This window comes from Mesoplodon densirostris, chromosome 9, assembly GCF_025265405.1.
Source record: "Mesoplodon densirostris isolate mMesDen1 chromosome 9, mMesDen1 primary haplotype, whole genome shotgun sequence".
Taxonomy (NCBI): Eukaryota; Metazoa; Chordata; class Mammalia; order Artiodactyla; family Ziphiidae; genus Mesoplodon; species Mesoplodon densirostris.
This window is the reverse complement of record NC_082669.1, coordinates 63,293,424-63,315,783: the sequence shown is the minus strand read 5'-3', so window position 1 is coordinate 63,315,783 and position 22,360 is coordinate 63,293,424.

The following is a 22,360-nucleotide window of genomic DNA, read 5'->3' as shown; positions in this document are numbered from 1 at the left end:
ACCCCTGGGTCATTCTGAACATGTCTTTGGAGCTCTACACTTTTTTATATTTACTAAACAAGGCCTGCCCAGAGATTATGGGGAATTGTGATACTGATTAAACCATGATGTTCCTGTTATCCAGCAAGGCAAACGGTTGAGTGATAAAAGCAGTCCGGTGTTCTAAAATCATTTTCAAAGCAAAAGAAGGTCTGAACAAAATAAATGATTTGAATGCAAGACATAAACAACAAAACAGGCTGGCAAACGGACCAATAACGAGGCATCTGGGACACCAGTTCTGCTCCTGATGACTTTCAGGGCCAGCCTTGATGCCTTTCAGATTTCCAAAGAAAAATAAACTGGTGACAACAGAACAGCAGCTGTGGGCACAATAAGGAAATTAGTTGGAGCAGATTTGTAATTAAGCATTGAAAATGGATCAGTACGATCCGTCCCTGCATACAAGTACCTTTCGCTTTTTGCCTCTTTTCAAAATTCCTTTTTTTTTTTTTTTAAATAAACACACAATTCAGCTTCAGTCATGCATGTCCCGACCTGGGATATTAGCTAAAGATATTACTTTTTCAGGGAAAAACAAGAAATTAGCTCATACGAAGCACAGAACCCCATGAAGTAAAATAACATTGACTCTGGATTCCTATTTCCTTTTTATTTTTGTCATTTTATAACTTTGGAAAGACAAAAGAGTTGTCTCCATTCAAAAGATTATATATTTATGTATAATAAAGGAAGGGTGAAGGATCCTGGGGCATTGTGAGGACAATTAATTTTCATTTCCCAATACAAGATGAGGATGAAAACTTTATGATCTTCATGATTGTCTTTACATCATTTAACAATGGCATCACAGACAAAGCTTAGGCTCTAAAGATATTGTTATACACTGATGGTTTTGAAAAAAACAGCAGTATTTTTGTATGGGATGAACTTTAGTGTTAAATATATTGATTATGCCTTCTGGGCTAGAGAATGCCCTCCTCCCCCTCCCATGCCCATCGTTAGTTCCCCCCACCTCTACAACTCCTATTCAGATACCCCTGTGGGTGTGTGTCATGGCTGTGATTCCAGGCAGCTACTAGAGGGGGACAGACCTAGGCCCTTCATGAACTGGAAATGAGGGTATTTCTCAGAGGAACGAATTCCTACTTCCTGGTCCACCCTGGAGTGCATGCCCTGTTTCTTGCCTCCTGGATCCTGGCCCCTCTTCCTGTAAATCACTCTGAGCCCAGAGAAACGTAAGAAGAGGGGGTCAGACCCAGGTGTCCTGAATCATTAAGCACACTGGCTCCTCCGGGGGGGGGCCGGCCAGACCCTCTGAGCTTTGACAGCAGTGAAATGTGACAAGAAAGTAAATATCCTAGTGACCCACTTATCCAGAGGTCAGGCATCCCTCAATCTGCCTTCTGGAACTCAGTCGAGAAGCAGGAAGGAAGCGAAACAGGCTCGAAGCAGCGGAAACACCGGTCACAAAGCAATGCACTTTAACTATGTCTAATTGACTCTTAATTAACACACACTCCTAACAAGCCCATTTATGTAGTCTCCCAGCCTACAACGAATTAAAAGCAGAAAATTAGAGGGGGACAAGGAAGGAGGGAAGAGACATTAGTAGTGATCACACTGAAGGCAGTAAGAAATGATGGCAAACAGTCTGACATCAAAGGAAGAGATAAAAACAAGCCCCTAAAAAAGCAGTCCCAGAATTAGCAAGATCAGCAATCCACAGCCCTATCGGGTCAAACAGCATGGTGCAGCTGTTCCTGAGAGCCACAGTTCCTGCTCCAACAAGCAAAGACAACCCGCGTGAAGGAGAGAGCCTGACGTTGGGAACACAGAGACCTTGGCCAAGCATCCATCTCCGCTCTCCTGGGTTCTCCATCCCTGGAGTGCTTGGGAGTCTCCCGGGGACATTGTTAGTACAGAGCCCAGAGCTGAGGCCCTGCCCTGGGAGACTCTGATGGAAAACCTCCAGATCCTCAGTCCAGCATTCTGCATCTTCACAAGGCCCCTCCCACAGTGTTGGTGACTCAGAATCACACTTTTAAAAACATCGCTAACTCCTTCACCAAATTGGGAAATGGCTTAGGCAAATCACTTATTGTTCTGGGTTTTGCTGCTTATGTGAAAGAAAAGGTCTAGTATATCATCTCTAAATTCACTTACAGCCCGGCTAGCTAAGAGCATATACTAAATTTTTTTTTTTTAAACATCTTCATTGGAGTATAATTGTTTTACAATGTTGTGTTAGTTTCTGCTTTATAACAAAGTGAATCAGCTATACATATACATATATCCCCATATCTCCTCCTTCTTGGGTCTCCCTCCCTCCCACCCTCCCTATCCCACCCCTCTAGGTGGTCACAAAGCACCAAGCTGATCTCCCTGTGCTATGTGGCTGCTTCCCACTAGCTATCTATTTTACATTTGGTAGTGTACATATGTCCATGCCACTCTCTCATTTCGGCCCAGCTTACACTTCCCCCTTCCTGTGTCCTCAAGTCCATTGTCTACGTCTGTGTCTTTATTCCTGTCCTGCCCCTAAGTTCTTCAGAACCATTTTTTTTTTTAAGATTCCATAGAGCATATACTAATTTTATGATGAACTCCCAGGCAGCTGCTGAGCAGCCAAGAAAGTGTTCACGAGGATGACAGACTGAGTGCTTTTTTCAAAAAGGAGGGCTTCCAAATTATGCTCAATCAGTGTCTCTAAACTTTTTAAATTGCACACCTCATTAGTAAAGATTTGGGAGGTACTCACTTTCAATAGATGTGTATTTTTATTTACTTATAATTTATGCATGCGATACTAAACTCATATATTGTTTACATCATAAAACATACACAAGATAAAAATAAAATTTGAAGTTCTAATATTTTCTTCACGTACACCCCTTTTTAAGACTTTTGGGATAAATTTTAGGACAAATTCTATTCAATATCCAGTAGAATGTAAGCTATTCTGAAGGCACATTTTGCTTTATTTGTCATTGTATTCTCAAGGCCCAGCACAATTTCTGACTTGTGGTTCAGGAATGTTTTTGAATGAATGAATGAAAGTATGTCTTGGGGTTTGAAGTGGCTAAGCTCTGGTTATCAGGAGTATTCATCTATATGGAATATCTTTTCTTCCATGGTAGTCAACAGTGTGACTGAATATAGGAAGTGCAGAGTGAAGTTGAGAAGTATCATTCGCATTTGAGGAAACTGCCTGTTAGAATTTAGGGAGTATGATCAATATTTATGAAGCTCAGAAAACCCTCTCTGGAGCAGGGGAATGACTCATAGTTCATGAAAAGGTAAAAGCACTGGTTGTTGTATAATAGGTATGCATTAAATACCATATGTGTTCATCAAGGGTTTTGTGTGTGTCTGTGTGTGTGTGTGTGCATGCTTGTGTGTTGAAGATATTCTCTAGGAAGTAGTAGAGATTTCCTTTTCCACCTATATTCTCTGTCAGATGCAATTTATTTAACTGATTATTGTTTTGGTTTGGGGAAACAAGGTAATATTTTTTTAAATGTACTTTAAAAATTGATATATACTGGACCCTTCTTTATGCAAAGACATTTAAAATCCTGTTGCTTACTCAAAAACATAGCTGCAGTTTATGTCATATGAAGAGTCACTTTGTAAAGCCCTATAGGTGTATACCTTTAGTATTTTGTTTGTCATAATGACCAAGGCTGAATTATAGTATCTACCCATTGGTCATTGGCATAGCAATATCTTAGTGAGTTATAAGAATCACTGGTGACTGCTGGGACTGTGAGAAAGAATTATCTTGGGAAGGAGAGGGTAGTTTCATTTTTGAGAAAATGCAAAGTGCGATGGATACCTACTTCACTTAGTCTAGCACTTCTCAAACTTTCTGGTCTTAGAACCACTTTAAATCCTTTAAAATTAGTGATGACCTGAGAGAGCTTCTGTTTATCTGGGTTATACTCATAAATATTAACTGTATTGGAAATTAAAATGAAAAAATCTTTAAAATACAAAAATACACATTCCATTCGTTAGCCAACAGAACAATGATTATAGCCTCTAGAAAACTACACTGTCAACTAAATAAAAGTGAAAAAGGCAAATAACATTTTGGTATTATTATGAAAATAATTTTAACTGGATGAACCCATTGGAAGGGTCTCCAGAACCCCCAGGGGTGCCTGGACTGCACTTTGTGAACCACTGATTTAGTGGATTCTAGAGGCAAAAACCTGACTGTTTCCCGTCTTAGAAGACGCTATCAACCGAGATGTAAGAGTGACATCTGACTGGTGAGGACCGAGGAATTTCACGTGGATGGAGGCTCTGCTGGTGACCCACCAAATTATGACAAAGCACATACCATGGTATGCTGAATGTGGAGGAGACGGTATTTATGAGAATGACCTTTTCACCCCTGAAATATTTGGAACTGGGGACCTTGTCTTTTTGACATGATCCTTGACACAGTGACCCATGTTCCTGTGAATTCTTTGCTGTGGCCATCTCTGGAAATCATTAGCTTCTGGGTGTGGGTGTAGAATTATGAAGGGTAGTTGCGCCAGAGCTCAGTCCTCGAGTTTCAACAGCAATACTCTTTTGAACTGAGAGCTCCCCACTTCAGCTGGAATTTTCTGCTGTGTCAGAAAAATACTTAGCATTTTATTATTTAAAGTTTAACTATATAAATACACAAATATTTGTTGAATGAATGAAATCTGAAGCATGAAATCAACTGAGTGTATTAACCAAGGTCTTGGAAGGACAGATGTTTTCTTAGGGCAAAATGGAGGAAGAATTTTCTCTCTTTCTTCCAGAGAGAGAAGGGAGTAGGGCGGACTCACTCTTGATAGAGATAGATTGGTAATTTAGAGATGAATCAGGGACCACGGGGCAGAGGTGGTTACAGTGTAAAATACCAATGTGAGGCCCCTTGTTCAAAAAGCAAGAACAAAGGGCATTAAAAGTAGTAAAACATAGAATGTTTTCCTTTCTTCCATAGTCTCTCAACTTGTCATAGTGTTTTTCATTTGCTATCTGATGTCATTTTAAGTAACTAAAAATAAAAATTTTAAACTATTAGCATGAATTATACCATTCATCTTTATAGTGTGGTATGCCAGTTTTAAACGCAAATATAAGAGCATTTAACTTGCGTGCAGAATCACTGAAATTATGCAATTTCTTTTTTGTAGTGTGTACATGCATATAAATTTAATTCTTACCAGAACAGTGGAAACACTTCACAAAACGAACTCAGTTGTTTTTATGTCACTTCTTGAGACATGCACATTCTACCACACTTGGGAAGCAGATGGCTCCCATAATAAGCTTACCTTGTACTCACTTTGAGTCTCACTAAACTCCCACACGCAATGGGTCCACTGGAACACTGTGCTTGTGAGGCATTGCTAAAGCTATATGTGAGTGGGGCAGCATGGGGGTGGGGGAGCACGCATTACTGTGCATATCTCTTCTGCTCACACGCATGCTCCCTTGTCCCACTGGACCTCACAAGTTAAAGGATAAAATTTTTGAGAATTTCAAGAGGGCGACAGCTGCGGTTTAACCAAGCCTGGGGCCCTTCTGAGTATGCGGTCCTGTCCGACTGCACAGGTTCCATACCCATGAAGCTGAGCCTGGCTTGGGGTAATGCTCTTGTGCTAACAGCGGAGGCTTATTCTGGTCAGCTTACCTGCTCTTCGTTATCGTATATGTAAATCTCTCTCAAAGGTGGGACGTCCAGGATCCCAAGGGAGAATACTCTTCTCACAGGGCCAGGGAGGCTGGACAGCAGCAGAGGGAGCCCGAGGTGATCTGTTGGGGTGCACAAAGGAAATGATTCAATTTCTTTATCTACTTACTTTTTATCTCATTCTTTAAAAATTTTCGTGTGGTGTGTGTGTTTTCAGAATGCATAAAATGTATCAGCAGAGTATCACATGTATAACATTTATAAATATATAAACATACACTGATGTGTGCACTCAAAAATGTTTTACTGAAAGGAGTACTAGAAAAACCAACTGGAAGGCACCACCCCAGAAGACAGCATAAGGAATGAGTCAAGGAGGAGTGTCTGGGGACTGAGGAGATGCCCATTTTGTTTACTTAGCAATGGCTTCCTGAGAGAAGAGGCTGAGTAGAATGTGGAGATGGGACAGCACCCTGACTGGGGTCAGTCCACACTCCCACCCTACCTTCCCCTGATGTGGGACTAGCAGTCCCATGTGAGCTTCAGCCAGACAGGTGGTACTTAAGTTGATGGGAACCCCTTGACTTACAAGGGGGGAGAATTTAAGTTGTGTCCATGGAGGTGAGCCAAGGATAAAGCCAGAGCATCACTGGCTCCTGCTGGATTCCCATGAACAAGAAAGAGACTAAAAATTCGAGGCAAAACAAGAGAAGCCAAGTCAGAAATGATAATTTATTGAGTTTTATGTTGTTGAACTCACTATGAAGTGGGTCTTGTTCTTCTCGTTTTAAAGATGAGGAAATGGAGAGCCAGAGTATGAAGTGACCAGCTTGCTGAGGGTCAAAGGGCTAATTATGACCAGGTCTGTCTATTACCCTGCTCACCTATAGGTTGTAGCAGGCTAAGCAGAAATACCCCCATGTGGCAGGAGTTAATATTGTTATCATCCCCATTTTACAGATGAGAAACCTGAGGTTCAGAAGAAGGCTGTGATGACCAGAGCTTGTTTCTGGACAGAAGTTGGTCATGTGGTCCATGGGTGGGTCAGCCTGAGTTAAAGTCTACAGACCAGCTGTCATGGCTGAGATGATGGCCAGCATCCTGTTCAGAGTGAACCCAGTTGTCTAAAAGGTTGGAGGGATCCAAGGGCTCAAACCGTAATCCCTGGTTTCAGAAATGAGTGGACACAATCTTCAGCTGCTGCGCTCTGGAATTTATAAACTCAATTTACTTTATCTTCCAAAGCAAGCTCAAGGGCATTAAGAATCACTTTATAGCGATCTCTTTGGAATTTATGATATCCCTAAAAGGTAACAAAGCTGCCTCATCTCATATTTATATCTATGCAGAGCTAAGGAGCAGAGACAGGGTCTTCCCACTTATGATTTCTCAATCAAGATGCATCCAACTCCAAATCCCTACACTGGCTCTGACACGGTACTGCAAATAAGGCAGCTTCTCACTGTCCTTCCATTTCTTATTTTACCTCATTTGGTTAAACCACACACGCTCAGTGCTTGGAACTTCCGTTTTCTTATCTTGAATATCATGTACTGTTCCAGCTCACAGCCAGCCACCCAGGAAGGAGGCGTTTTGTTCCTTTCAGAGGGCTTGGCTAGCCAGTGGCCACGCTGTTGAAAAGCTCTGTAAGTAACATTATCTCTGCTGTGTTAAAAAGGTCTAGAACTGGAAAGTGTGCAGTGTTAGAGTTTAATAGTCATCTCTGGTCTGCTTACCTCGAAATCAAGTATGAAAAGAAAACTTGGAGAAGCAAGAGAGGGAGGGTAATGGAGAGAGAGACAGAGAGAAACAGAGAGACAGACAGATGGAATCAAGCTCATGCTTCTTTCCCTATCAATTTTGAGTTTTTCTAAACCCAATTAAAACTTAACGAATCAATATATCAGGCCTCAACCTATTTCATACTTGTTGGAAATGTAAGCGGTGTTAATTCTTTAGTCAATTCATTATTCAAATTGCTGTTATATGCTTGTCATTTTTAATATTACTTCAAACATATTTTTATTCTTCTTTCTCTTTTCTTCTTTAACCAATGACTTCGTTAAGTATTTCATAAAATATATAGCTGTCTCAGTAAATGCATTCTTTGGGATGGGAAAAAAAAGGAAACTTGCCCAGCAAGTTCTCAATCTTATGGTTTGTTTGTTTTTTTTTTTTTTTGAAGCTTCTGGTTTCTTGGAACCTATGCTTTAAACGAGCTATTTACTTTCGATTTACACGGCAGATGATTTTGAGAAGTTCTAAATTAAATGGGTAAAAAATGTTTCAAGTGGTACAAAAATATAAAGAAATGTGACATGGAAAAATGCCTGAATCTATTCTACCTAAAAAGTTATGTCGGGAATTAAATTGTGAATTGGGCAGAAAAAAAAGCTCACACTCATTGTTTTTATATTGTTGGAAATTTAAAAATATGCATTCAATTCTAGACTATTAGGAGTCATGGAAAGTTCATGGATGGTCTCAAAAAGCATTCCTGCTTATTCATCTTTGGCATGTATATTTGCACATGTAGGAAGCATAAATAGAATGGAAGAGAAAATACATAACGTTTCAAGTAACAGTTTTACTCTGAACACTTGATTCTGTATGACTGGAGAACCGTCTGCTTTAGCTCTCCGTCCATCTGTTCAGCTCTGATCCTCTCCCTAACCTAGAGATGGGTCTGTTTCTTATGCTGGCAGACAGCACATGCTTGGTTGGAATTCCTCTCTCTTCCTCTCCCCTGCCATCTCCCTTGCTCTATTATCTTTGTACCTTCTTGGTCTTTCATAGACAGTCTCTGAGAGGGGGAGAAATGTCCCAGCATAAGTAATAGCTGGTGTTTTCTGAGGGCTTACCCTGAGCTTTTCTATTTACCTTGATCTAAGCTCTTTAGATGTACTGTAGCATTTAATCTTCATCACGACCTTGTGAGGTAGGTTCTGTTAATATTCCCATTTTAAAGTTGAGAAAACTGAGTCATAGGGGAGTTAAGTTACTTGCCCAAGGATGTATAGTTTGTAAAAGGTATAGCAGGATTTCAACCCAAGCAGCCCATTTCCAAAATACATGCTCATAACCAAATACTACACACACACACACACACACACACACACACACACACACACACACACACACACACACACACCTCGCCCCTGGCTATATAGGAGACAGAAGTATAAAGGAATATAATGTTTGGGGGGATGGGAGAGTAATGACTTGAAGAAGGGCACAAGAGAGGCTTGTGGGTTGGAAATAATCTGTTTCTTGATCCAGATGCTGGGTCCAGGCTTCTTGTGAAAATACGTGGAGCTGAATATTTGTGTACTTTTATGTATGTGTATTACGCTTCAATTGAATTAAAATAGAAAAAAGGAAATGAGCAAAAATAAAGAATTAAGGTATATATACACACACACACACACACACACACACAAATACACATCAGTAGGAAATTGAATAGTCATTTGCCTTAAATAATCTTGTCAAAAACACCTCTGAGGGAATTTGTCTCACGCGTAGGTGGCCGAGTGGGTGGCCTAGATTTGAGTGGAGGTCTTGCCACTAGGTAACTTTGGGATAATGACTTGATCTCTGTCCACATCTGAGTTTATTCATCTGCAAAACTGGGGATGGCTTATTCCTACTTTGCAGGGTAGGATTAAACGATCACTTTACATAAAGACTTGGAAGTGGAGATAATCTCCTCTCAACGCCAAGGTGATCAGGGTGACTAGGGTGTCCCAGCAGGTGCAGGGGAAGGAGCACTGGGCTTCACAGGTAGTAACCATGATTCTTTTTCTTAAATAAAGTGTAGGTATTTAAAAGCCATTTTGTTGGCAGGATCAAGGTGTGTTCCTTCTTCTGGTAAAAAGCTCTTTCCTTCACAACAAACTGTATGACCAGATCCAAGGTTAGCCAGCCTGATGCTAAAAAATCCACTGGCTTCCCCTTGTTCAGAAGATTCAGACATTGCAAAGAATACATTTTCTTCTCTCTGGTGTAAATCTGAGTTCCAGAATTAAAACACTAAAGTGGAAGTGAATAGGTCTATCTCATTTCTCAGTGTTTATGACAGAGGCTGAATTCCAGGGAGAAGCAAATGAAGGAAGAAGTTAAATCTCTTGGACGACATGACTGTTACTGTGTCTGCCCGTTGGCTTGATGTGTTTTGAACCTGTAACGTCTGAAATCTTTGTTTCCTTCTTTTGGAGCCTCCATCACAAGAAGCTGGCCCACAGGCACTTATAAGATGCCTACTCTGTGTAGCCCTTCACCGTGCCCTCCAAAGCCTGACGGCCAGCCCTTCTTCACAAAGGCCCATTCTAATTTCGCCAGTGGCCAGCTCCACTTGCCACAATCCCGTCAAAGCAGACAGATTAAACACGTCAGGTGACACACGGAAGAAGAGTTACTGATTGATTAAGGCATTTTTTATGGCTAGGAGTTATTTCTCTTGGCCTGCTACCTGCTCTCAGGTCTTGATCACATTTCAACCTACTGCAGCCATTTACTCAAATATTCTAGGTCCTCAGATATTTGCGTGCATGTGTCTGTCTGTGTGTGTACGCATCTGAATACGGTTGGAAAGCTGCAGCAAGGCTGTTGATTGTAAAGTGAGAATGAAGGGGAAAAGTTAAGGCTCCCTCCAGTCCTCGCTTCTAATGATTTTCGTGTCACTATGGCTATCTTAGCTGGGAAAAGGACTTGGGGTCACATTGCAATGAAAAAAAACCTTTAGTATGGACAAGTTTGAAAACAATTGTACTATTTATTCGAAGAAGTACATAGAAAGCTCTATCTTTCCTCCTATTTTTGTTTGCAAATCGAATGCTATTGCATCTATCTCTTGTGGTGTAGTTCTTTATAAAAAAAAAGACCTAGTGGTATGGGAAGGTCAGATTTGGGGGTGATCATTTTCCCTGTAGGTTTTCAGATGTCACGACCAGATGAAGGATAATTTAAGAAGCCCGGAGCTGGGTGATGGGTCTTGCAGAGCTGCCTGTCTGTTGGACCTGCAGAAAAGCTTATCCCCAGCAAGGTAATTTACGACAGAAGACCATCTCAGCTCCCTGCAGGCAGCACTACCTAAGTTCTCCGAAGAACTCCTGCTTTAAAATTGGAGAGAGCTGTAAGGCTGGAGACGGGATAAGTTATGGCTTTCCAGTGGCTTTCCCCTTTCTCCTTTTCCTTGTTGTGATTGTTATTTATTATTTGTGGGTAGGGATGAGAGGGTTCACTTTGCCAACTTTTGAACCCTCTCTGGATTCATGGCTCTGAATTTTGAGCCGTCCCTGAACCTTCCTGCCTTTGAGTTCCTAATTCTCTTAGCGTTCTGCAACATCCTGTTGTGAATGGAGAAAGACTCTAAATGGTTTATTTTAAAAGGCTGAAATATTTTCTTAAACATCAAATAGAACTTAAAAAAAAAAGCAACCTATTGTGATGAGTCAAATGTAAATGAATTGAAAACATATGCTCCAAATCTCCCCCAGTTTATGCAGCAGTTTCATGGCTGAATTACTATTAGGCTTTCTTGGATTCAAAGTTGATATGAAATGATGTGACAAGGGATGAGCCCAGACACATTAGTTCTTTTAGTTTCTACTGCTTTGTTCCTTATTTAATATAAAATGGGCTTTGGTTGAACTCTGAAAGCTGGAGAGAAAAAGAAAGAGTGGGAGATATTTATAAGCAGCATTTTGCCAAGTAAGAACACTATTAGGATACGGGGCATTTTGGCTAAAGAATTAAATTCTTGATTTAATGGCTGTAACATGAGGAGGTAGAAATAGCTTTGAAATCTGGGCTGCCTAGCTCTCCACTATGTTGGAGCCCTTCTCCTCACCTTCACGCCTGCAGATCATTTGGCACTTCCTTCCCAAGCTTCAAGTCCTGTCCTTAAGAACCCTGAGAGGATATTTGGGTCTAGTACTTTCTACAGCCAATTGCCTTGAATATGCCTTTCTGAAAGTGAGCCCTGCGTGTACACAGACAGCTCTGCAAAGGCAGCCTGGGATGAAGTAGAGGAAATTTTAAGAAATTCTGCTCTTCCTTCTGGTCCCTGTGTTCAGGGGTGTCCAGTGCTGCTTCAACCTCAGGAGACCTATGTGTGAGCAGAGCAGGCTTCTGGGAGTCAGAGTGTGTGGCATGTGGCTGAAGTTTACGAAATGTCTGCCAGATGAATGTCTTGGCAGCTGGGCAACAAATGCGCATCTGATGCCTATGGATGATACCCTGTAATCTGTGTTTGGGAGGCAGTAGCCATGAGGCCACAAACCAGACAGAGCCATGCAAAAAATGTTTACTTTTGCTGCTAACATTCCCCATACAGGCTTGGGAAAACTACTCGCCATGTTCTATGGGTCTGCCCTGTTCCCCCACCTGACAAAAAAGCTGGGCTCACTATTTGCCACCCACCGTGTGGGGTGGATGTGGGGTCGATATGAGAAATCCCACAAAGAGCTCAGGGGTCCCTGGTTTAAAGTCAAATGCCCATACAAATTACCAAGCACCAGTAAAATGTGTTTTTGGCATTAGAGACAGACGCTCAGAGGGAAAACTAGGTACATTTTGCCGCCAGCTCAAAGCATGTTTTCTACTCCCGTGCAGAGAGGAAAGCAGAGTTGTTAAAAGTTACTTTGAGATGACAAAGTGTGCTGAAAAGAAACTGCCAAGAAAACCCCTTTGCCCAGCCCTGGCCCTGGGATCCCGCTGCCAGCAGGGATTATCTAAATTGGGCATCCTTAGAGAAAGCAGGAATTCTCTTCCACCACAGACTGTTGAAACCTTCCCATTCCACTGTTTTAAAAGCTGCAGAGAATTAAAAATAGAAGCTTTTTGGAGGGAGGAGAGGGTCCTTTGGGGGCACTTTGTTTGCTTTGGTTTCTATCTCTCTCCCTGGAATGCAGTAAAAACCTGGGGAAGTCAGCACTCAGAGAGTAGGCCTTTGCAGAGAAACGAAACTCCCTCACGCCAAAGTGAAGGGTGAGGAACTCTTTCTGGGTTCTGGTTTTATAATCACTTCTGTTTATAGTAGGAAAGAAATAGCCCCCTTCTTGAATTCAGCACATGTAGTCTTTTCTTAACGGCTCCCCTCCTTATACAAACATTAACAGGCCTAGTCCTTCAATAGGTTATTATTGAGCAGCTAATGTTAAATACAGATGAACACTTGCCAGTTGAATGGGATGACTGTCGCCCAGGTGTAAAAGTGCCATTCATGCATATGAAGTGACGATTGCAAATGGCGGCCACCAGAAGTCAAAACAGTTGACTGAATGGGTGGGGAGCAGGATGGCTTGTATATTCTTTTGAAAATTCAAGAAGGGGATGAGGGGAGGGGTGTGAAAGGCTATTTTGGGGCTACTAGTCCCTGGAACACTGATTTTAGTCCCTGGGGTCCTAAGAAAATGAGGAGGAAGGAAAGATGTTGGATCTTAGGGCAGCCTTTAGCTATTTTCTCTCTCTCTTACACACACACACACACACACACACACACACACACACACACACACACACACACACTGCCCTATGGTTTATTCTCCTAGTTCGGATTATATAAAACACCAGAATATAATAAGTGTTACTCCAGAATTATCTGAAATAAATTTTTTATCAGGGATCCTAGTGGGTTGTCTGACCCTGGGACTTTCATCCTTTTCTCAGAAATCCCTGCAGGGAGGTGAGCCCACAAAGAGAAGCAAATAAATATATAGAGATTCTGAGCATGCTGGTTTAAAGAGGGAGGTTCCCAGTGCCCTCCCTGCTTTGGCTCAGCAGTGGAGCTGGGTTCTCTTCTATTTCCCTCTTCCTCAGCCCCTGCCTGACACTGGTGATGTTTTGCTGTATCCAGCAGGATGCTCTGGTGGCCTTGCTGTGGAGAGGGTCCTTTCTCCCTCCTAGAGGCAGGACTCTGAATTGGATCTATTTGTGCCCAGTTGAGGCCCGTGCAATACACAAGAGGCTGAGTGGATACACCTTAGTTACTCCCTTCCTAAGAAGAAAGATTTCTCTTGTCTTTCCGCAGTGAAAGAGGGATTATGAGAAATGTCCCTCCTTTCTTTACCTCACAAGGGTGATATGAAAATGAAAAAGTTAATGTTTTGACGGGTGCTGTCATACTCAGGTGACAGGCAAAGCAATATTATGTTTATTATCATGGTTCCCACCACGTCCCTGTGTGCTCATCGCTCTCTCTCTCACATCACAGGGGTATGTATGGTCTCCCTGGGAAAAGTCAATGGTGTAGACTGCTAATGAGAAAATTCATGAGGCCACACTAGACAAACATTTCCTTGGGCACTGATCATGCCTCATTCCCACATGAGGAAATCTGGCAATCTGGCTACCTTGAAAGTAACGGTATGGGCATGGAAGGGCTGGGACAGACCTAAATATTTTAATTAATATGTCAAGAAATGCAAAACTTAGCTAGCTCGCAAATGTTTGATTTATATAGCCCTGTCCTGTCTGGTAGCCATGGGCCACATATGGCTAGTAAAGCATCTGAAATGAGGCTAGTCTGAATTAAGATATGCTGTGAGTGCAAAACATACATTGGCTTTTGAAAATTTAGAATGAAAAAAATATATATATAATACCTTATTAATAATTCTTTCATATGATTACATGTTGAAATGATATTTTGCATATGTTTGTTTAAATATTTTATTAAAATTAATTGTACTTGATTTTTTAAAATGTGGTACAGGGTGGCCACCCCCCTGGAAACCACCCCCTGGTGGTTTCCAGAAAATTAAAAATGCCATATATGGCTACATTTGTGGCTTGCATTATATTTCTTTTGGACAGCCCTGGTATAGACTTTATTAACAGATAGTGTGGGAATTGCTCTCTGGAATTCAGTATTTCCTCCCCAGTCCACAATATCAGGATATGTCAATCTTGAAAGGACTACTGTTATAGTATTGTTGGGAAAAATTGTGAAACACTTTAAACAGATAAAAGAGAAGTTACTGCATGTCCTATCTAATGCATTCTTGTGGTCATATCCCTTTTCACTGTTTTTAAACTTCTTTATAATTCTGAAAGTTGTAGAAAACTGATAATAATGAAAATGATTCTTATCTGTAAGAAAGCAAAATAATTGGGTCTGGTGGAATGTAATTGACCACTGCCATATGGATAGAGCCTTTTGCATTTCTGTGTAAATTCACCTCAGCATTCCTTGTGGTCCATATATGTGTGGTTCCTTGAATTCTTTGACCCTATGGTAACATCCTACTTGTTGGCTCACTAATTAATGAGTTAACAAAATCTTTGACACGAGTTCATTGTATATTTGTGTGAGAGTTATGATGTTATCTTTTTAAACAATACTAGGGAATTTAGGAGTTCATGGTGGTCATAATTAACTACCCTGTCCTTTCCTCCTCCCTTCATCCCCGAGCTACACCTATGGTCCCAGTGGTAGAAGTACTTCTGAAAGCCTGAGATGGGATAGAGAATGCATTTTTCTATAGAAAGTATTTTACATGATGGCTGATTGCCATTTAAACACTACTCACATAAAGCAAGCTAAATTGTGGGTTATTGTGAATTTTGTGAGCCAGCCAGGGAATCCTCCCACCCAGTGGAATATTTGATTCTAAGAGAAGATGTGCTGAGTTCCAAATAATGAAAGAGAAACCTAGGATGTAACTCATTTGTAAGGTATACACTGTGGATACTGATCAAGGACTCAGTTGCACAAAGTCCTCAATTTTAATGGTAAAACGTATTTAAAAGAAAGTGGGTTGTTACTGATTTTTGTTGCCCACCCACCCCCCACCCCCCGTTTTTTTTTCTTTTTTGTTTTATAAATGTTAAAAAAAAAAACAGTCCCATTCTTATTTTACCTTGTTGCCATTTCCCAAACTGAACTGGCTTCCTTCAAAACAATGTGTGACAAGATGGGCCAGGCACATCAGTATTTCTTTCATATTTCCATTTATTCCTGTGAAAAGAATGAATTTTAACAAATATAAGCAAACTAAAAATGTAAAACAGGTGATTTTATGCACTCTCCTTTTTTAAGAATTTGGAAATACTACACTTAAGTTGTATATGTTTTGTTTCTTTTCCTTATTATTTTTTTAAAGACATTAGCTGAAAGATCATTAAATTTTGTGAGTATTGGTCTCCAGCATTTAAGGTTTTACAAAACATGTGAAAGTTTACTGGTCTTTCACTAGCCAGGACATATGATTTTCTACATGTGTAATTCTGAAAATAAAACATTTACTCTACAAAAACACAGAACAGTCCACATAAATTTTATGTTTTGTGGGCTATTTTCTTATGTAAAGCAGCCACCTTGGAGACTCCTTTTAAAGTACAAGCATACAATATTCTCACGTATATAATCTGCCCATATGTAATTATTTTCTTTTTTGGTTCTTTGGGATGTAACAGGAGGAGGCTTTGTGGCATAAGTAAAGCCCTTGACCTAGGTATTTTAATATCATAATTTACTTGGTGATGTTATCAAAGAGAACAAAATATATGCCTTTTTACAATTTTCAGTTGTTTGAAATTAATTTTTGAAGTTTGACTGTAAGTTGCTTTTGATTTTTTATATTAAGAAAAAATTTTGAAAATTGTTAACAAAGAAGAGTATGAATTTATGCAACTATTTGTTTCTGATTAAGATAACATTATTTCAAAAAAGTTGATTTAATTAAATAAAAACTGTTGATAAAATTTGAAATATCTTTATGTGTTTTTAATGTATCTTATTAAAGAGTCATGGTGTATCTTAATTCTCAATAAAATGGGGAAGAAACAATGGCATATTAAATCTTCCATCATTATTCAAAAATAATAGAATACTGTACTCTAAAAATAAAACCAAGGTTTCATCTGCATGGAAAATTTGTTTCTTATGGAAGAGCTTTACTCCTGACCCATTTTCCATAAACAGCAAGAGGGAGGAGATATGGGGATATATGTGTATATATATATGATTCACTTTGTTATAAAGCAGAAACACACCATTGTAAAGGAACTATGCTCCAATAAAGATGTTAAAAAAATAAAATAACAAGTAAAATAAGTCAAAAAAAAAAAAAAAGGAGTTACTATATTCTTTGGCTCTTTCTTTATCCAGGATTTTTCTAATTGGTATTTTCTCTCAGGTTGATTTTACTTGTTTCTTCTCTAAGAAAGAGTTTGTTGCAGTGATGATTGACAGTTAAATAAACAGACAGATGTGAAGATACAGATTCTTTCTGGAAAGCAAAGAGTTGGGGAATTTTTTCCAGAAAATAGTTTTATTTTTAACTTGACAATATTTGAAAGATTAATAAAAGGATGATGTCTCTATCATCTACTGTCTATTCAGGACTGAACACTTTTGGAAACAAAAAGTTACTATTTATCATATGTAACTATATTATTTATCAATACTATTAATCACATAAATAATATCACATACTATTTAGGACATATGGCTTCCTACGTCAGGAGATTCTCCATTGTTAATATGTCCATTATTCATGTGAAAAATAGCTAAGAAAGGGGTAAATTCAGAAGGTACAGGAGTACTTCAGATACTTGTAATATGGAGTCCAGACAATCCATGAAATGTCTGGAATTGTTGAGCAAAATTTTGTATTTATCGTCTTGGAAGAGGAATCTTTATCAGAATTTCAGAAGTATTCTTGACTATCTCCCTTCAGAAAAGGTTCAGAATTCTTAGCTTGCAGGATTGCTAAGGCTAACTGCTTACCTCTAGACATCAAGATGAAAATGAAGATTTTAAAGAACATCTAATTGTTTTGTCCATATGATGCCCAATTCAATCCCAAAACTATAATTTTCATAGTTTTGGCAGTGTATGATGTTAAGGAGACACAGTTCTTTAAATAACAGACAGCTTTTCTCCAAATCTAAAGCTGTCTTTCTTTCGAGTATTATACCTTCTTGTCTCCTATCCCAGTTTTTTTTTTAACCTCCTCCCTCTGAATTAGCCAAAGAAAACCTCACAGTACTCTTGATTTACAGAGGCACAGATAATTCTGACTCTATGGGTAGAAATGCAGTACTGTGATCCATTTAATAATGTCATCCAATATATGTTCATACAATGGATATATGTCTGGAATAAGTTATTAAGGAATATTGTGCTGTCTATAAGGGGTTTTATTAATTTAGAAACTCAGGACTCCAGTATTTTTAACAATAATATGAGTGAGAAAGTGATGAATCATTTACAATCAACCGTGACGGAGATGATATGTCAAAGCCTAATTCCAGAAGTTTATCCACAATTGATTCCAATTTTTCATTCCTCAAAGCTTCTCCTATATCCTGAAATAAAGGCACAGTTTAACCTGCAGGTGAGCAGAAGTTGAAGGAAATCGCAAAGCAACCTCTGCATAATGAACATCTTGCCAGGAAAATGTGCGTGAGCTCCAAGGAAATGGCGTTGGAAGAGATATGAGATGGCAGGAGGATTTTCTCTGACACAATTTTGAGTTTTTGACAGCAATATCTCCCTGTTTATGAAGCACATAGGATTATGCTCAAGACGTGAGGAAGTTTGGGAGACATAATCGGAAAGAGAGAACTGCAGATAAGGAAGTTAGTTATTCAAACTAGGTCACTTCTCATCTCGGTATTTTCAGAATTTTTCCCTGCATCCCACTCTAGCAACAACCTGTACAAAAGACAAACCTTTTGCCAGATGGGTTGATGAATTTACTCTTTTCTTCTCTATAGATAGTAATAACTAACTTTCAATTAGGGCTTTCCAATTTTAAAAGTATGTAACATTTCATTTTCACAATAATCCTTTAAAGTTGCTATAATAATAATGATGATGATAGTATTGTTATTATGCTGATTTTTCTAAATAAAAATACTGATGCTCAGACTTTTTAATCATCCAATAATAAGCAGAGTAGGAATTTTTAAAGACAAACGATCAAACTTCAAATTCCCTGCTTTTCTCCCTCCTTTCGGAATGACAATGGGATAGAATATGACATACATCTTTTAATAAATTGTATTTGCTTTTTTTGGTAAGAGCTTGGAGGAATGTAACATGCCATTTTGTGTATTCTTGTCAGCGTTTTTTTTTTTTTTTTTTTTTTTTTGGCCGCACTGCATGGCCCGTGGGATCTTAATTCCCCAACCAAGGACTGAACCTGTACCCTCCACAGCGAAAGCACAGAGTCTTAACCACTCGACTGCCAGGGAATTTCCCCATTTTGTGTAGTCTTAAAAATCCTTTGCTTGAAGAATTTAAAGTAGTTTTGCCTTTTTAGACTTATACAATAGTCACACCATTTAGAAATATTTAAGAGAGGAGGAAATCTAATTCTTCACTATGAAAATAAACTCACACCATCAGGCCAGGAGTTGGTACCAACCAAAGCATCTTGATTGCTCCCTACGTTGTTGGTGGCATTTCTGAAAGTTGTTGATTGGAAGAAGTAGAGCCAGCATCACCTAGATTGAGCTGTGAATCTTTGCCATCCCTCCAGGGTACACCACGGGGCCCTTCCTCCTCCTGTCACTTCCTTCTACTCCCTACTCAGTGTCTTCAGAGGTGCATGAGAAGTCACCTGGGCTGTTAATGTTTGGTTTGTAATTGGACACTAACCATTTCTATTTTACAAATGGAAGAGGTGAAGCAAAGGGTTGTCAGGCACAGCAAATCAAGGGAGAATGTCCATATCCTTCCATGATGCTCCGCACTTGCTTCAGATGGCTTTGCAAGAGTACCTTTCAGCTAAATTCAAAGATGAACATCAGAAAGAACCTTTGCAGCCATTTTTGTCTCAAGGAATGAGCTCCCTTTCAAACATGGAATGGCTTCTCACTAATATCAGGTTATTTTTCAACAACAGATGGGTCTATAAGTGAAAAGAGACCTCTTCGTTTGTCTGGTGGCATGTGGACTTCTTCAAGTTTACATGGGGTTCTGATTGTCAGGAAGGGACCACATGACATTAATGCAATTTCCTCTTTCATGTGCCACCTTGCCATCAGCCCTGATGTTCAGGCATCAATGTTTAAGATGCAGACCTCCATCAGACCAGCATGAATGCCACGGAGCTTTGTGGAGATTTGCCAAAACAACAGGCCAGCATTTGGGAGAGAGTAGGGATGATGTGATTTCAACTTCATACCATCTGTCCCTAGATTTCTTTCACTACCAGGCTGGTCACTGACTTTGGAGAACAGTCAAAATGCCAGGGCTCTGGAATGCTCTGCATAAGTTGAAAGGAGCAGGCATCACTGAGAACCCCATGGCTGGTCCTTGCCATGGGGAAGTGGACAGAGACTGCTGCCTTTCATGAAGACATGCATTGAAAGTCCTAATGAAAGCAGTGTTAAGCCTTCAGGAGCTGCCTTTGTGTCTCAGAGACTGGGCAAGAGATGTCAGATTGCTCCACAGGCAAGAGAGAAAACATAGGCATCCAAGAGAAAGGGAGTAGAAGATATGCTGGTATTCTTCTCAGCAGGGGGCATTCTTTATTCTTGGGAGAATAAAGCCTCACACCCTATTGTCAAGCTGTAACCATCCTCCAACCTCTTTCTCCAGGAAGATCTCACCATTCCAATAAGAACATGAACCATAAAGCAAAAACAGGAAAAAATGGCTTTTTTTGGCCAGTGAGTCAGAGATTTTTTTAACGGTGGATTATTTTACACAAACTCTTGAATGATTATTTTCTTTGCTCCCAGGCAATCTGGAGTAATTGATACAATATAAAGGTCTGGAAGCCCTAAAATGCTGGTTCAATTCCCAACTCTGTCACAAAGAAGCTAAATGACTTGCAAGAGAATTTGTAGAAAAATCAACAACAATTTTCCTATCTGCAAAAATATGGTTGGCGTGCCACAGGGACGCTGTGTGGCATTTTAAAAAATTGTGTTCCAAATGCGAATTATTCACTAGTTGGTGTTCCAGGTCGTGCCTCTTGCCATCAGTAAGTTGACTGCTAACAGGATGATGATATTGGTTTAACTTTTAAATGCGAGTTTCAGAAGTATAACTTTTCAAAGTCATCAGAGAAATAGAGTATTGCATGTAGAAAAAACCTTAGGCCAGAATCATGATATCCAATCCCGACACTTCACAACGAGGAAACCAAGGCCCGCAGAGGTTAGTGACCTGGCCAAGGCCACAAAGAGCGTTAGTGAAAAGCCAGGACGAGAATGCTGGCTTTACCTTTGATCAGTATCACAGTTTGTAAACCATGGTGCTTTTTGTATGCCTGCTTTCTGTGACAATTCCTGGGGAAAGGATTTCTCATGACATGGGTTTTTCACAGCTCGAGGTGGGTGATTTGGGGCCAGCGTGCAAGGGCACTTTTTGATACAGCTGCTTCCCTACCATGTTTAACCCTCACTCCCCAATGACAGAATTGCCAGCATCTCCATCAGTCGCAGGAGGCTTAGAAGGCATGAAATAAACACAGCCTGACAACTATGTTCCCGTGTTATGACCTGTTCACCTCCCTGCCACTTCCAACTTGACTTCTCTCTGAGTAGCCTCCATGTTATTTAAGTCAGCAGGACTTTCCAAAATCAGGTAGCATGTGCTGAGGCTGCCAGGAGGAAGGGCTGTGTGGCGGCATGAGTGGGTCTGAGCTCTTAAACTCCAGGTCTGGACTGGCACAGAAGGAGCTGAGGCTGTTCTGAAGGTCATTTGTAGTCTTGAAATTTCCAAGTGTTCCCTTCCTTTATTCTTAACTACTTTATGTCTTGGAATCACTACAGTTCTCACTCTGATAAATATTATTTTTTGAAGCACTCAGAAGCCTACTTCATTCTGGAATGTTTCAATAGACAGCTTTAACAAAACCATGGATAACTTCTTAAAAAAGTAAAAGTAAAAGTAAATCCAACTTACATTTTACGATGAATGGCATTAACAATCCTACATCAAATTCATTCAAAAATGCCTGTTTGCAAACGAATATTTACAGCTACATTTTTCATAGTAGCCTCAAAGTGGAAGCAACCTAATGAATGTCTGTCAACTGATGACTGGGTGAACAAAATGTGGTATATCTATACAATGGAATACTAGTCAGCAATAAAAACAAAGCACTGATCCATGCTGAGATATGGATGAACCTCGAAAAGTTTATACCAAGTGAGAGAAGCCAGATAAGAAAAGATCGCCTATTGTATAATTCCATTTATATGAAATGTCCAGAAAGGGCAAATCCATAGAAAGAGAAAGTAGATGTGTGATTACTAAGGGCTGGAAGTGGGAATGGGGAGTGACTGCAAGTGGTCACAGAGTTTCTTCTGGGATGATGGGATTATTTTCAAAGGAGGTTGTGGTGATGGTTGCACAACTCCACAAATTTACTGAAATCATTGAATTGTATACTTCAAATGAGTGAATTTTATGGTATGGAAATTATACATCAATAAAGCTGTTAAAACAAACAAGCATGCAACAGATGTCCCAGCTCTTAGCATGGAGGACGTCTTTGGAGTAGAGTGATGTCTGGTGTGGTTGGGTCCCTGGACTGATGCAGCATTAGGATTTCCCCAAACCCAACTGCCACTCATGGAGAATCAGCCACCTTCAAATCAGGATAGGCGCCCTTGACATGATGCAACGATTTACAAAATCAACTGGCTGCCCTTGTGAGGTGAAGTCTGACAAAAGGCTCAGTTCAGGGAAAAATGCATTCAAAGGGAAAA